Here is a 15094-nt window from a genome sequence, read left to right as displayed (position 1 = left end):
AAATGCTAGCCTTTGCAGAAGCCGGAAACATTCCTTTTAAGAATTATAACAAATGACATCCCCAAAGACATGAAGAGAATCTTTTTAGATTCAACAGCCACCGCAAGGTTATTGATTGCAAAAAATTGGAAATCAGAAGAAGTACCAACATTGAAAGATTGGCAACATAAATTTTTTGAAATGATTGAATTAGCAAAAATGACGGCAACAATTAGAATGTAATCTAATCAAAATCTCAAACAGGAATGGAAATGTGTAGAAGAATACATGACGAAAAGATGCTCCAACAAGAATTTATTGATATGTATAGACTGATTTCACAAAGTTAAGCTAAGCTAAGCAGATATATAAGATTGAATGTTTCATTATTAAGATACAAAAATACAATCTCAATAATAAAGTTACAAAATAATAACAAGGAAGTCACGCAGGGGTGGAGGGAAGACACGGGGTAAGAAATAAGAAATGGATAAATGTTGGTACATAATGAAATGTGAAAATGTGAATTTACGAATATAATGTGTATCATTATGTAAAGATTTCATAAGATTTCATATATGTATTGCAACATAGCCTTTGCTAAATGAAGCAAGTGGGGGGGTGAGTGGGTATTGGGTCTGTGCAATCATTCACCATAACAAATATCTGACAATTCTGCTGCATCAGACAAGATGCATCTACATAGGGTGATATCCAAATATGATTTCAAAGACTAAAGTTGGATGTCACCCTTGGAATTTTGATTTAAAGCACAAGACATTGTTCTCCTGCTGCCTTGTAAGTGGCCTGAGTGGAAGACAGCCTGCAAACTGCTCTTATGCCTTTAATACTCAGACGGGGAATCCGTGGTCCTCTACATATTTCTGTGGTCCTCTCATCATCCCTAACCACTGGCTGTGCTGACTGGGGCTGATGGGAATTAGAATCCAGCAACATCTGGGGGGTTACTGGTTCTCCATCTCTTCTTTAGCTGATAAACAGGACATGAGAGAAAAATGAGTGAAGCTTTCCACCTAGAGATGCATACAATCAAATCAAATGGATTTGACTTCCACATAATGGCACCAATCTGGGGATCTGGGTTGTTCCAGCCATTTCCTCAAGGGCACTCACCTCTACTGAATCATCCAATCATTGCTACATTTTCTTTCTGATTTCAACTTTCCCCAGAGTCGTTGAGGAGGAAATGACAGTTGGGTACACTTCTACGTGTGTGAGAGAAGGAAGGTGAGTCACAACATCCAGTTTAGGATCAAAGTATAAGAACCGGAAGGTTAAAATGTGAATAATCATTCTGTTGAGACTGGAAAAAATATGTTCACAATTGTCACTTCCAGATGAGTGACTGGGCTCATGTCCCTTATCTAGAACCCAATTGCAAGTCCCACCCTAGCTCGCTTTTACAAAATCTTCTAGGAGGAACACTTTGTTCATATTTTCCCACATTATTACCTTGTTTTATTCATATCCATGAAGTATGGACAGGATATATGGATACATCATGCCCAGCTGCCAGTCATTGCCTAAGCAGAATGCTTAGAAAGATTGTTCATTTATTTATTACTAGTAGGGAGTTTTTGACACTGCCCTGTAATGCTTAGAAATCAAATATATATTGTTATTTTTAAATAGATAGTATAATTTGTGTGTTTGGACACATCATGTGACCAAAGTCTCATTTTAGTCCACCATCTTGATCCAAAAAGGTGCCTTGCATTCAAATATCAACAAAGACTGCCCCACACACCCCAGGAAACCTTGCGCAGTGTTTGGCAACGATATATCAAAAGGTGGCCAAACTTATGCCAAAAAAGGGCAAAATCATGCCAAAGTCATGTTTTGTTCCACCATCTTGAATCAAAATGGTGTCTGGTGTCAAAACACCAGCAGACACTGCCATCTCCCCCTCTGGAAGCCTCATGCTGAGTTTGGGGACAATATCGCAAGAAATGGCTGAACATGTGCCAAAAAATGGGCACAGTCATACCAAAGTCATGTTTGAGTCCACCATCTTGATTCAGAATGGCACCCGGCACCCAAACATTGATGTTGACCACCACCACAAAACCTTTGGAACCCTTGTGCTGAGTTTGGCAATATCATGTGAGGTGGCAAAATTATTCCCCCCAAAAAATGGTCAAAGTCACATTTAGGTCCACCATTTTGACTCATAATAGGGACCGGTGTCCAAACATTGAAGAAGGCTGCCACTCCCATCTTAGGAACCGTCATGCTGAGTTTGGAACGGTATTTTGAGAGGTGGCTGAACCTATGCCCCAAAATAGGAAAAGTCACACCAAAGTGATATTTTGGTCCACCATCTTGGTTGACAGAGGCAGTTGGTGGCCCAACATCAACAAAAATCGCCAGCCCCATGGCAGAAACCTTTCTGATGAGTTTGGCAATGATATCTCACAAGGTTTCTGGACACCGGGCGAACAAACAAACAGGCAAACCACTTTCCAAAATACATAGTTGATGCGTGTATCCCACCCCTCATCTAAGATGAGATGGGAAGCCTTTGACCCTGCAGATGTTGCTGGACTACAGCTGCCAGCATCCCTGACCATTGGTAAGGTTGGCTGGTACCTGTGGAGGCTGGACTACAGCAACACCCAGGGAGCCACTGGTACCTCCATCCCAGCTGCAGTATGTTTTTCACTGCAGGGATGCAGGTGGCACTGTGGTCTTGGGCTTGCCGATTGGAAGGTTGGCAGTTCAAATCCCCGTGATGGAGTGAGCTCCTGTTGCTCTGTCCCAGCTCCTGCCAACCTAGCAATTTGAAAGCACGCCAGTGCAAGTAGAAAAATAGGTACCGCTTCGGCAGGAAGGTAAACAGTGTTTCATTGCACTCTGGCTTCTGTCACGGTGTCCCATTGCACCAGAAGCGGTTTAGTCATGCTGGCCACATGACCTGGAAAGCTGTCTGTGGACAAACGCTAGCTCCCTCAGTCTGAAGGCGAGATGAGCACCCCATCGTCGCCCTTGACTGGACTTAACAGTCCAGGGGTCCTTTACCTTTTTACCTTTTTTAGGTTTTTCACAGCTATCAGACTAACCTGGCTGAGTGTTTTTAGAGCTTGAATTTATCCTTGCAACAATCAGTAGGGTTGTAGTGCAATTCTGGACATGTCTACACAGAAGTAAGCCCTGTGAGACTTAGTCCTAAGCAGCTGTGTAGAATTGCACTCCAGGTTTTGATGCCAGATCACACTTCTAATACGATTTTGAACTCTTACTAATCCCTTAAGCTACAGTATGAAGGTGCTAAGGATTCACTGGCTTGTGTTTATACGGGGAAACTGTGAACAAGTGGTTTACCACATCTACACTAAATTGGGAGTGGGGGACAGGTACTAGATCAGAGGATTACAGAACCAGGCTACAGTTTTGAACGTCTTATCCACTAATGGTTCCTATGCCTTTTAAAGCTATTTGGTAAGGCCAGTCTGTTCCATCACAGCTTAGCAGTGATGAGAGACATTGTGCTGGTCAGATTTCTTCCCGCCTGGCAACTCTGAGTGGCAAAGGAGTCCCAAACTGGGCCAACCATAACCCAGGTTTAAATGTTTTGTTGTTGATGATAATGATATTGTATACCTGAAGGAGCGTCTCCACCCCCATTGTCCAGCCCAAGATCCAGCTCTGGGGGCCTTCTAGTGGTTCCCTCATTGTGAGAGAGCCTCACCTCTTACAGGGAACTAGACAAGGGCCTTTTTTGGTAGCTGGGTCCACCCCATGGAACATCCTCCCAGCAGATGTCAAACAAATAAACAGCTATGTGATTTTTAAAAGACATCTGAAGGCAGCCCTGTTCAAGGAAGTTTTTAGTGTGCCTCCTCCACGAGAGGTCCAGAGGGTGGCAACACGAGAACAGGCCTTCTCTACAGTGGCTCCCTGTCCGTGGGATGCTCTCCCCAGAGAAATTTGCCTGGCACCTTCATTACAAACCTTTAGGTGCCAGGCAAAAACGTTCCTTTTCAACCAGGCCTTTAGTTGATCTGTTTGACATCCTATACCCTTTTAAAATGTGACTCTTTTTGGGGGGGATGTTATTAAGTTGTTTTTATTCTAGTTATATATATTGTGATATTTTCTGTGAACCTCCCTGAGACCTCCGGGTGTAGGGCAGTGTATAAACTAATATTAATAATAATAATGTCGTATTGTGCTTTTACCATTTTTGCTGTGAGCCATCCAGAGTACCTGGAGCAACCCAGCTTGATGAGCAGCAAATAACAATTTGTTGTTGTTGTCGTTGCTTACAACATCAAATTTTCCTTATTTAGTTCTTAACTACCTTTCATCAAAAGGTCCCAGGACAGTGTATAAAAGCATGAATAAAATTAACTCACACAATATATAAATACAGTTCAAGACCGACAATAGTCATTAAAAATGCAATAAGACAAAAATTTAAAACCCAAATGGTAATTCCAAAAAATCATTTGCCTGGGCAAATGAGGGCAATCAAAGGCAATGAGTGTTGTATGTGAACACCTGAACCTGGGCTGCTGATTTGTTGTTGTTGTTGTTGTTGTTTTGCTAGGAAGGGCAAGATCTCAAGGTGAGAATATTGTGATGATCTAAAAAGTAGTGCTTCAAACTCTAGATAGTTATGCTGGACAGTTTTGCTATGAGTCCTCAATCATGGTGAGGTGTGCATTTGCAACGTGGCATGTCAGCCCCACTTCTCCATCCTTAATTTAATAATAATAAATTAAATTAAATTGAACGTAATTTCATTCAATTTATTACATGCCCTTCACCATCAGATCCCAGGGCAGGTTGCAACAATTTAATATTAAATATTAAGAATTATTAAAACAAATTACAACCACAGGAACAGGTCCTGAAAACATAATATGCAGGTGTCAAATGCCAGACTAATCAGATTTTTTTTTGGGGGGGGTGCAAAGACTCCAATTCTCTCTGCAAATATTTTGCAAACCACCTGTACCCTCACTTGAGCAGGTAGCCAGGCTTAATAGTAATTCACAGTTCAGAACATTTTTTCCCACATTAATTTTCTTAAAAGTTTTCAACATATAATGCAGCATATAATGCAACATATAACCTGAAGCGTATGTAACCCGAGGTTACCACTGTATATACCATCAGAGTCCACAACCTATGGCAAGTATAGCCAATACTTCTGGGAAATTGGGGAAAACATTTCACTGAATTTCTCCCATTGGAGAAGTTCCCCAACAGTTCCTTGGGGTGGGTCTTGTCATTACCAGTAGCATAGCTTCTTTTTTTTTTAACTAAACAGCTTGCATTATGCATAACATACTATGGGGATGTCTCAAGTGCAAAAACTGGAACACTGGTATAAACATGCTCCCGGTAATCTAGCCCCCCCGTTGGAGATGTTTTGCACCAGCTAGGCGTATATCAAGCTTGTTTGTTTACCCCTGTGTTGCAAAATATGACTCAGCAATATCGAAAGCAACAGGATGGCCAGAAACAATTACAGAATAGAAAACTTTATGGAATAATGCAAAACATCAAAAGTATCAAACTGAAGTCTCTGAAAGTCCTGGAATAAGTCACAGTGCCAGACTTTGCCCAGCAGAGATCAAGCTTGTAAAGCTTTGTATAATCGGCAAATGTCCAATTCTGATGTCCAACTACATAATCACATGAGCACTCTTCCAGAGTATTTTTCATTCTCATGTATATTACTAAACGAAGCAGTAGTTGCTATCCGAAAGCTTCTAGGTGGACAGTCATCAAGGGCAGCCCCACCACATACGCACAGGCTGTCCAGACACATTCTATTTATTTCATTGCATTTATATCTCACATTTTCTCCATGGAGCTCAAGGCGGCTTCCATGATTTCTTCCCCCTCATTTAATTCCCACAACAAACCGGTGAGGTAGCTTAGGCTGAGATAGAGTGGCTGAGCCAAGCTCACCCAGGGAGCTTCATGGCCTAGTGGGGATTCGAACCCTGGTCTCCCAGGTCCTAGTGCTGCATCTAACCACTACACCACACTGGCTCTTCCTCACATTACAAAAAAAAGCTAGTCTTGGCATTAGAAAGGAATGCACGACAATTAAGTACTTAGCCTCTTTTCTCAGCAATAAACCCTAAGAGTTTCAGTAGATACTGCTATAGCTGATGTCTCATAGAATCACAGAATTGGAAGGGAACCCTGCAATGAAAGGAATCTCAACTGAAGCATCCATGACAGATGGCCATCCAACCTCTGCTTAAAAACTTCTAATGAAGGAGAGTCCACAACCTCCTGAGGGAGACTAGTCCACTGTTGGACATATTATGGTCCATCAGGGCAAAGGAGGCACTGCTCCATCAACCTCAATCTGCCTTCAGACAGCCCCCACCTGCCTGTCTGGCTACATACAACCTGCCCAAGAGGGTGACACTGCCTGGCAGCTTCCTCCTCAGTCTTAATGTTCCTCTTGTAGAACTCAGCAGGGTGGAAGGTAGGGGCTAAACTTCATTGCGTTGGTTCTGCCTACCACTGAATGCTTCCATTTAATGTTGATCACCCTGCCTTCCGCCCTACCAATCTCAGTGAGTTCCAACTACCACCAAGTCCTAGTACAATTCTTGTCATACGCAACTAGTGGGCATGGACAGGGAAGTGTGGCTCTAGTCGCGCATGCACACACACAGAGTGGAGAGTCCATTTGGTGCATCCAAATTGCCTTGAATACAGGATTCCTACAGATGAATGATTTATTCAAAGCTGGACCATCAAGAAGGCTGATCGCCAAAGAATTGATGCTTTTGAATTATGGTGCTGGAGGAGACTCTTGAGAGTCCCATGGACTGCAAGAAGATCAAACCTATCCATTTTTAAGGAAACCAGCCCTGAGTGCTCACTGGGAGGGCAGATCGTGAAGCTGAGGCTCCAATACTTTGGCCACCTCATGAGAAGAGAAGACTCCCTGGAAAAGACCCTGATGTTGGGAAAGATGGAGGGCATAAGGAGAAGGGAACGACAGAGGACGAGATGGTTGGATAGTGTCTTCGAAGCTACCAGCATGAGTTTGACCAAACTGCGGGAGGCAGTGGAAGACAGGAGTGCCTGGCATGCTCTGGTCCATGGGGTCACGAAGAGTCGGACACGACTAAATGACTAAACAACAACAACAACAACATTACTATTACTCATAGTATTCATACTTGCAACAACTGTACGTGTGGATATCGGCTTCTGCACATGGCTCTCTTTTCCTGGATCAGGGTATGTGGATTTAGTTTAAGATATTTAGGCTACTATCCTAGAGCTGCTTACCTGGGAGTAAGGCCCACTGAACTCAGTGGGACGTGTTTCTGAGCTCTGTTGGGCCCATTTTTAAACCCCACTGAAAATCAGAGAGATGGTGCTTGAACGATCCATGCATTGAAGTCAATGGGATTTTTTAATATTTTTTTAAAAAAAGTTTAATTGTGCATTTGATTACAGCCCTTTCTGTTTGGAAAAGCTGGTATTTGACCAGAGGAGCCACTGAGTCGTTACAATCCATCATGTGAATGACTGTTCAGGGACATCTAAATCCTCAGATTATTTGACTGCTGTACAGGATGCACTAAAGGGGGCTGGAGGAAAGAGACCCAAATCTGCAGGCGAAACAGCTGCAGCCATATAAAACAGCTCATGCATATTCACGCTTATGCACAGCAGTCCGATAACTTGGTCATTTTGATCTCAAATACCCCTGAGGTACCCTATTCACATTATGGATGAGTTACTGGCAAGTGATGGGTTTCAGATTTTTATAGAAGCATTAAAAAGTTATCTTTTGCAGACTCACGTTGATTCAGGGAGGGGAGCTCTAGATTCCAAACAGGCTGTTCAGATTTTGTCCATTAGTATTTTTTTTTCTTCTCTGTGTCTCCTCTTTTTCATATCTCAGGACGAATCTATAAAGCAGAGTGCTGTAAAATAAAAGCCGCAGCCTTTCTCCAAACCCTGCACTGAATTCCTTTTGTTTCACTCTTCTTCTAAAATAAAATTCGATAGATGGCTTCCTTTTTCAAATGAAAGAAGGAAAGAAAGCTGGAAGGAAGAGTCCTGGGATCTAACAGCAGCCACTAACCCTCACCTAGAGAGAGAGAAATCGGGAGAGAAAAGCAATACTTTTGCACAGCTGACTTCTGTATAAAAGCACCCAGTGAAGACTGCCTTCTACCAGTGATTTCTGACCAGCATTGTTAGTCTGTTGCAGCAGAAAAGAAGTACTGTGGCATCTTAAAGACACATTTGGTATGACATAAGCTTTAATGTCTTATATGTCACAATAAATGTGTTGGTCTTTAAGGTGTCCCAAGACTCTGTGTCCTTCTCTCTCTCTCTCTCTCTCTCTCTCTCTCTCTCTCTCTCTCTCTCAAATAAAAAATGGTACCCTGGGTTTTGAGGAAGAAAATTAAAATTTAAAAATGGTACCCTAGGTTTCAATGATGAAACATTTCTCTAAGAACCCTAACTTTAAAGATGCTGCTGCTGTGAACATCAGTTCCTGTCTGGCCATTTCGTTTTTGTTTAGTTGTTGTTCTTTTGGAGCGAAATAAACAAGCCCCGCCCCCCTTAGGAAAAAGTATCGTTTTCGCAAATATGTTGGGAGTTGTTTGTCGTCGTCCCCCCACCAGCTTTCCCCGGGAAAGTGTCAGTTGAAACCCGGGACGGTGAGGACGAGACTGGGTAGGCATCATTTCAGATAGATCAGGAGCGTTTTCTGAGCGCGCTGCGAGGACTGCCAGCTGGGAAAGGAAGAGAGGCGTCCGGGAGGAGGATGGTGAAACGCTTGTCCAGATGGAAACGGGCCAGATCCAGAGATCTGGGGTGGACGGGTTTACAGCAAGCCTGGTACCCTCTGGGCACCTTAAAAGTGTCGACCGCCGGCGGCGCTCACTGAACCCGCGGAGGGAGATGAACAACGCGCGCATTTGCGACTCTCGCGTTCCTTCGTTTCCTTACTGGGAGGAGTCATTTCCCCCTGGCTCCAATCCTAGTACCCACTTCCTCAGGCGTAACCCTCCACAACTCATTATCAGACCCACCGTGCCCCAGCCCCAACTGCCGTGACCAGTGCAGTTTGCGCGGAAAGTGCGCTCTGGTGCCCAGAGCATAAGAACCAGCTCCTATGGGTCGAGATCACTTTGCCCTCCCCCAGTAAAATATTTGAGGGATCCAGCCCCGCCGTCCCCACCCCCGGTTGATGGGCATTGCCATTCAAATGTGTGCCGTGTCGTGTGATCAATTATGTGGGGTGGGGCTTAACCCCCACCAATATTCAATATTCACCTCGGGTGCAGAGGCTAGAAGGCTATCCCCTAAGTAGGGGCATGGAGGATCTGGCGCATTACTGATGCTGTTGGACTCCCATCAGCCCCAGCCAGGGGTCAAGGAGATGGGGGTCGTAGTAGCCCAACGTTATCTGGAGGGCCCCCCTCCCCATTAACGTATCTAAAGACCATTATGTAGGCAACCAATGGACTTGAGGTCAAGATATGCCCTTGGCCACACGGAATGTCCTCTTCTGTGACCAATGTTGTTGTTGTTTAGTTGTTTAGTCGTGTCCGACTCTTCGTGACCCCATGGACCAGAGCATGGCAGGCACTCCTGTCTTCCACTGCCTCCCGCAGTTTGGTCAAACTCATGCTGGTAGCTTCTAGAACACTGTCCAACCATCTCATCCTCTGTCGTCCCCTTCTCCTTGTGCCCTCCATCTTTCCCAACATCAGAGTCTTTTGTAGGGAGTCTTCTCTTCTCATGAGGTGGCCAAAGTATTGGAGCCTCAGCTTCAAGATCAGTCCTTCCAGTGAGCACTCAGGGCTGATTTCCTTCAGAATGGAGAGGTTTGATCTTCTTGCAGTCCATGGGACTCTCAAGAGTCTCCTCCAGCACCATAATTCAAAAGCATCCATTCTTCGGCGATCAGCCTTCTTTATGGTCCAGCTCTCACTTCCATACATCACTCCTGGGAAAACCATACGGACCTTTGTCGGCAAGGTGATGTCTCTGCTTTTTAAGATGCTGTCTAGGTTTGTCATTGCTTTTCTCCCAAGAAGCAGGCGTCTTTTAATTTCGTGGCTGCTGTCACCATCTGCAGTGATCTGTGACCAATACGATCGTATGAACCTTCACTAGTATTTGGTTTTCATGGAAGTCCCATCCAGTGGTATTGAAGCATTCGCCAGATACACACGCCCTGCAAAACTCGTGTGTGTGTGTGTGTGTGTGTGTGTGTGTGTGTGTGTGTGTGTGTGTTTTGAGAACAACCTTCCCTCCAGCTCCGATCTCTCCGCAGCGAAGGGATGCTTTCTAGTCCGACCTGGAGATTCCGGTGTTGAACCTGGGACCATGGAAAGTAGATGCTCTACCCATGACCTACGGTCCTTCTTCAAAGGCTCCTGTGTTCCACAATGTTTAACACTCTGCCTTTAATAAGAGCGCAGAGGCTCTACATAAGGAGCAAGATGACGCACTGAGGACTAGTTACTCCTTTTTGCACATCAATCTTATTTCTTTAATCGTGCATTAAGCATAAGGTGCAGGAAGCGCTGGAAGGGTGAATCTTTCATTCTGCTTCCGTACAGTAAGGAAATGATACGATTTGTCGTCGTCCGCTCTCTCCCACTGCGTATGACCTCCGATCAGGACCAGAGCAAATAGTCGACCTCTAGAGAAGTGGCGGAGGAGCGGGACTTCTAGTGGTCATTAGGTGACCTCCAATAAAGCGGACGACGAAAAGCCGTATCATTTCCTTATTGTACGGAAGCAGAATGGAAGATTCTCCCTTCCAGCGCTTCCTGGACCTTATGCTTATTGCGCGATTTATTTATTTTTATTATTTTTAAAGGACTGATGTGCAAAAAGGAGTAACTAGTCCTCATTGCGTCATCTTGCTCCTCACGTAGAGCCTCTGCGATCTTAATAAAGACAGAGTGTTAAACATTGTGGGACAAGGGGGCCAACTCCTAGAGACTCCTCGGCCCCCCAATAAAATATTTGAGCCTCTCCTCAAGTTGATGGGCACTATTCAAATAGTGTGCATGTGCCACATCATGTGATCGATTATGCCGGACGGAGCTTGCCTGCTCCCTCCCCCCCCCCTCAATATCGTTGGCAGCCCTGCAGTGGGCTCCCTCCCCGCTCCCCTTTTTAAGAAAGCCAAACCAGCAACATCTATGGAGCTGGTTGCAGAGGTCTTTTAATTCCCCTTTAAATAAAATAAATAAAACTGCACTCCGATCCTGCCCTTTGTTTGCTTATCAATATCCGATGGGGATTGCAACAGATTCCCTGCCCCCCCCCAAAAAAATTGGGGATTTATTCAGGGAGTCGCTTAACACTTTACGCACGTCTACTCAGAAGCAAGCCCCGCTGCGTTTAATGAGGCTTACTCCCAGGTATAAGTGGTGACACAGCAGCTAAAATCGGTGGCGCTCTCTGAACGCCGAAGGCAATGTGTGCTCGGATCCAGGATGAGCAAGGAAGAATAGCCCTCCAGGGAGAGCGAAACAGGGCAGGAAGCGAGCTTTCATCGCGAGGCAGAGAACCTCGTTAAAAATACTCGCACGCACAGCGAAGCGCGCTTCCTGCAGCAGCGCCCGGAATGCGGCCGGCGGAGGCTCAAATCTGGCTTTCAGTGCCCACGTTTAATGCCTGGTCAGTTTATGAACCCGATCTCTTGCTCTTGTCTGACGCCCTTGCCCGGGTCTCCCTTTCCCACGAGCAAGTAGCGAAAGCAAATTGACCCAGGTCTGGGCTGGTCCTCCAGGTGTATCAGTGTGACAGTTATTATAGGGTGTGTGTGTAAGAAAGTCAGGTCTTGTATTCATAGCAGTGACCAGAGGAGGAATGACCACTGGGAGCAGCGCAGAGAGAAGAAACTTGACGCCTTCATCTGCCCCAGCTGCAACAAAACATGTCTCCTCTATATCGGTTTCTACAGCCACAGCAGGCGCTGTAACCTTCCAACCGTTTGACTTCACCCACAAAGGCGCACTCCTCCATGGACTCCTGAAACACACGGGTGCCAACAACAATATAGCCAATATGTATAGCCGGTGAGGTTAACCCGAGGCAATGATTATTGCTAATTGCAGAGAGATAAATCAGCATGGTACTGATAACACCAAGGTTGCAGGTTTGATCCCCAAATGCGACAATTGCATATTCCCAGATGATGCTTCCAACACTTAGATAGATAGATAAGTTATAACGGGGTTCATATGAGGACTACACAGTTAGTTACTGAAGTGGGAGTAAATCGATCTTTCTACTTCACTCCCTCCGGATTCCTGGCACCGTAAACTACGATTTTCAGACCTGCCTTAATCCCGTATTGACCCTGATCTTCTCCCGCCGTTCTAAAAAGGGGTTACACAGCTCAGGTTTTCCGTTTGACTCCGGATGTATGGGTTACCGGGAGAGGAAATTCTACATTGTTAAGCTGCGACTGCATAAATCTTTTGGGGAAGGGACTATCTGTGGACGCTGTGTAGTTCAGTGCCATTTCCTATATCAGCAAACATGCTTTGGATAGCCCTGCGTAAGTGGCGCTAGGATTTGAAGCGAATCGGCTGCTGTCCTGCGCACACAAGGATGTTGTAGGCATCACTAAACAGGTCTCGTTCTAGAGTATTTTAGGATCAGGCTACGAGCACCTCACAAACAAACCCACAGACTGCTTAAACAGAAATAATTCAGTTTTCAACATGCAGACCTCTGCTCCACAATTCTGTTAAGTCCGTGATCTGAGCAGATTTATGGCCGAAATAAATTGATCCAGGACTGAGGTCAAGCAACTTCCTAATAAATAGGGTCAATTGAAACACAAAGGAATCGGGTGTTTCCCCTAAAAACAGAGACTCATGTTTAGTTAGATAAATACTAGATAAATGGGACACAACGGGACAGTCTTAGCTGGGGCCCTGATACGTCTCTGTTGGTTACTATTTTGCAGCGCAATCCTAACTATGTCTACTTAGAAGGAGGTCCTATTGAAGTCAATGGAGCTTACTCCCAAGTAAGTGGGGTTACCTGCGCAACCGGGTAGCTGCACCATCGAACTCAAGGGGGACTAACTTTAGAGTAAGGTTGTGCTAGCAATCCGTAAATCGGCTGAAACCCGTGTCAGCCCGAGGAACGTGTGAACCATTTTAGACCTTAGAAGCGCTCCCCTCGCCTGCCCGTGTGTACAGAAACAGATATCGCTGCTTTTCCACAGGAGAGGCTTCACACTTCCACTCGCACATACTCTTTTGGGGCGATTCTTACTGACTTCCAAATTTGTAGCGCTTACTATCATTTAGAACATTTGGGAACTGAGGAGCCCGGACCGGAGGGGGTTAAACAGCAACACACAGAGGTCACTATTAAACCTAAACGACGCGCTTTGAAGTCCCGCTGGTGTCGATGGGGCAGTGCTTAGCCCTTGCCCTGACAGCTGAATAAGAAAACGTGGTTAGGATTGCTTTGCGCACTTAGGATCGCGCGTGCCCAGTTTTCAGGACAGGGGCGCGCGCGGATGTCATCCATACACACGCGTCCCCATTGAAAACCGTGGCAAAACATATATATATATATCCCGTTGACTTCCGTGTTTCTGATTTTGCCCGCAGAGGATGAAAGCTCATTTGGATCGCTTCCTGCGCTCGAGTTAATGTGGCCCCGGATTATCCCCGCCTGTCGCTTGAAATAGTTAGATTTTTAAGGGGGCAATTTTCTACTCCGGAATTCTTAATTAATAGCATTATTGATTTCATCATCATCATCTCGCTCTCCAAGGATGCAATCTAATGCACACTTACATGGGAATAAATCTCACTTAACTCCGTGGCACTTATTTCTGAGTAGATTTACAGAGATCGCTCTGCACGTTTCCTGACATTTTAGGAAGCGGATGCCTTTTCTTTAAAAGTTTTATGAGACTCTTTAAATCCGACTCTTCTTTCCTAATCGGGTACAGATCCTCGCTGGGGGAAAGGCAAGGATACTCTCTCCATGTTTTAGTGGGATTAAAAAAAAAAATCTGTTCGCGGTGTTCAAGGGAGAGAGGGAAAGAGAGGCTGTCACCTTTCTGCCTCGAGCGAGCGCGGATTTATTAATAGACGTGAACAGAACAAGGGAGGTAATAAAAACCAAAACTGAACACGCGGGAGAATTGGAGGTTTCTGGAGCGATTATTCAATCAGGAGATAGTAAGCAGGCGGCGTGTCTAAACCTCCCCGCTTCGCTTCGCTTTCAAGCCTCTCCGCCGCGAGACTATTCCAAATATTTCTGTTTTAAACAAACATCGCTGCGCTCCGAGGGAGCTTTGAGCCAGAGGGGAACTCAGCTCAGTTTTTAAAGACTCAATTCCCCGCCGCAATCCGTTTTACAGCATGCCGGGTTAATTCTCTTCCACCACTTCAGTTATAAACTGGGGTAAGGAAGTCGGCCATCTGAAACGGAACCAAAACCGCTTTCTGGATTCAAACCGGTTTCCCTCTTGTTGCTTCTCTGAACAACTCCCTTCTTTTCTTCCATTCAGTTGGGAAGTAAAATCACCTTCAGATGCACATTGGCTCCAGGTAGGTGCGATTAGGATCGGGATGCGTTATCTATCAACTTAAGTTCAAACACACCTCTAGCCCTAAACGCATTCAGGTAACAGCGCTAACCTAGGCACGTTTACGCATAAATAAGTCCCCTTCTCTTCGATAAGTCCCCTCCCTCTCTCTCCCCGTACACGCTGCAAGTATATACTTTTCGACTCGGAAGTAAATCCCATTGGTTCCATGGATACTAACCCCGCTTATCTAGGGGTAAACCCCATTGAATGCAATAGGACTTCCTTCTGAGTAGACCTTTCGGTGGCATTGACTTGCAAGTAGTTTTAAACGCGCTTACTAAGAAGATAACACCTTCTTTCCAAGTAAAACTGTTTAGAAGGTCAGGGTGACTGCTCGGGATTTCAGACTTCCCGGGGAGTAAATCACTCCAGAAATTAGCTTAATGACACATAATGTCAGCGTTCTTTTATTTTCACTAGATTGTGGGACCACGCTATAAATCAAACGCAGGAAGGAATTAGACAGCACCCATGGATCTAAGATGTCTTTTGTTG

General features: G+C 45.1%; 1 long non-coding RNA gene across 1 annotated transcript in view; it reads left to right on the top strand.

Moving 5' to 3' along the window:
* The window catches only part of LOC308584539, a 53165-nt gene extending 44882 nt beyond the window's left edge, over positions 1 to 8283 (top strand). Inside the window, exon 3 of the long non-coding RNA XR_014006901.1 lies at positions 7895 to 8283. This is a non-coding gene — a long non-coding RNA (uncharacterized lncRNA). The remainder of the gene's footprint in view (positions 1 to 7894) is intronic.
* The last annotated feature ends 6811 nt before the right edge of the window (positions 8284 to 15094 follow it).

Source organism: Podarcis bocagei, assembly GCF_964188305.1.
Source record: "Podarcis bocagei genome assembly, chromosome: 3".
Classification (NCBI taxonomy): Eukaryota; Metazoa; Chordata; class Lepidosauria; order Squamata; family Lacertidae; genus Podarcis; species Podarcis bocagei.
Note: the sequence above shows the minus strand (reverse complement) of the source record. Positions and strands in the feature narration are given on the sequence as shown.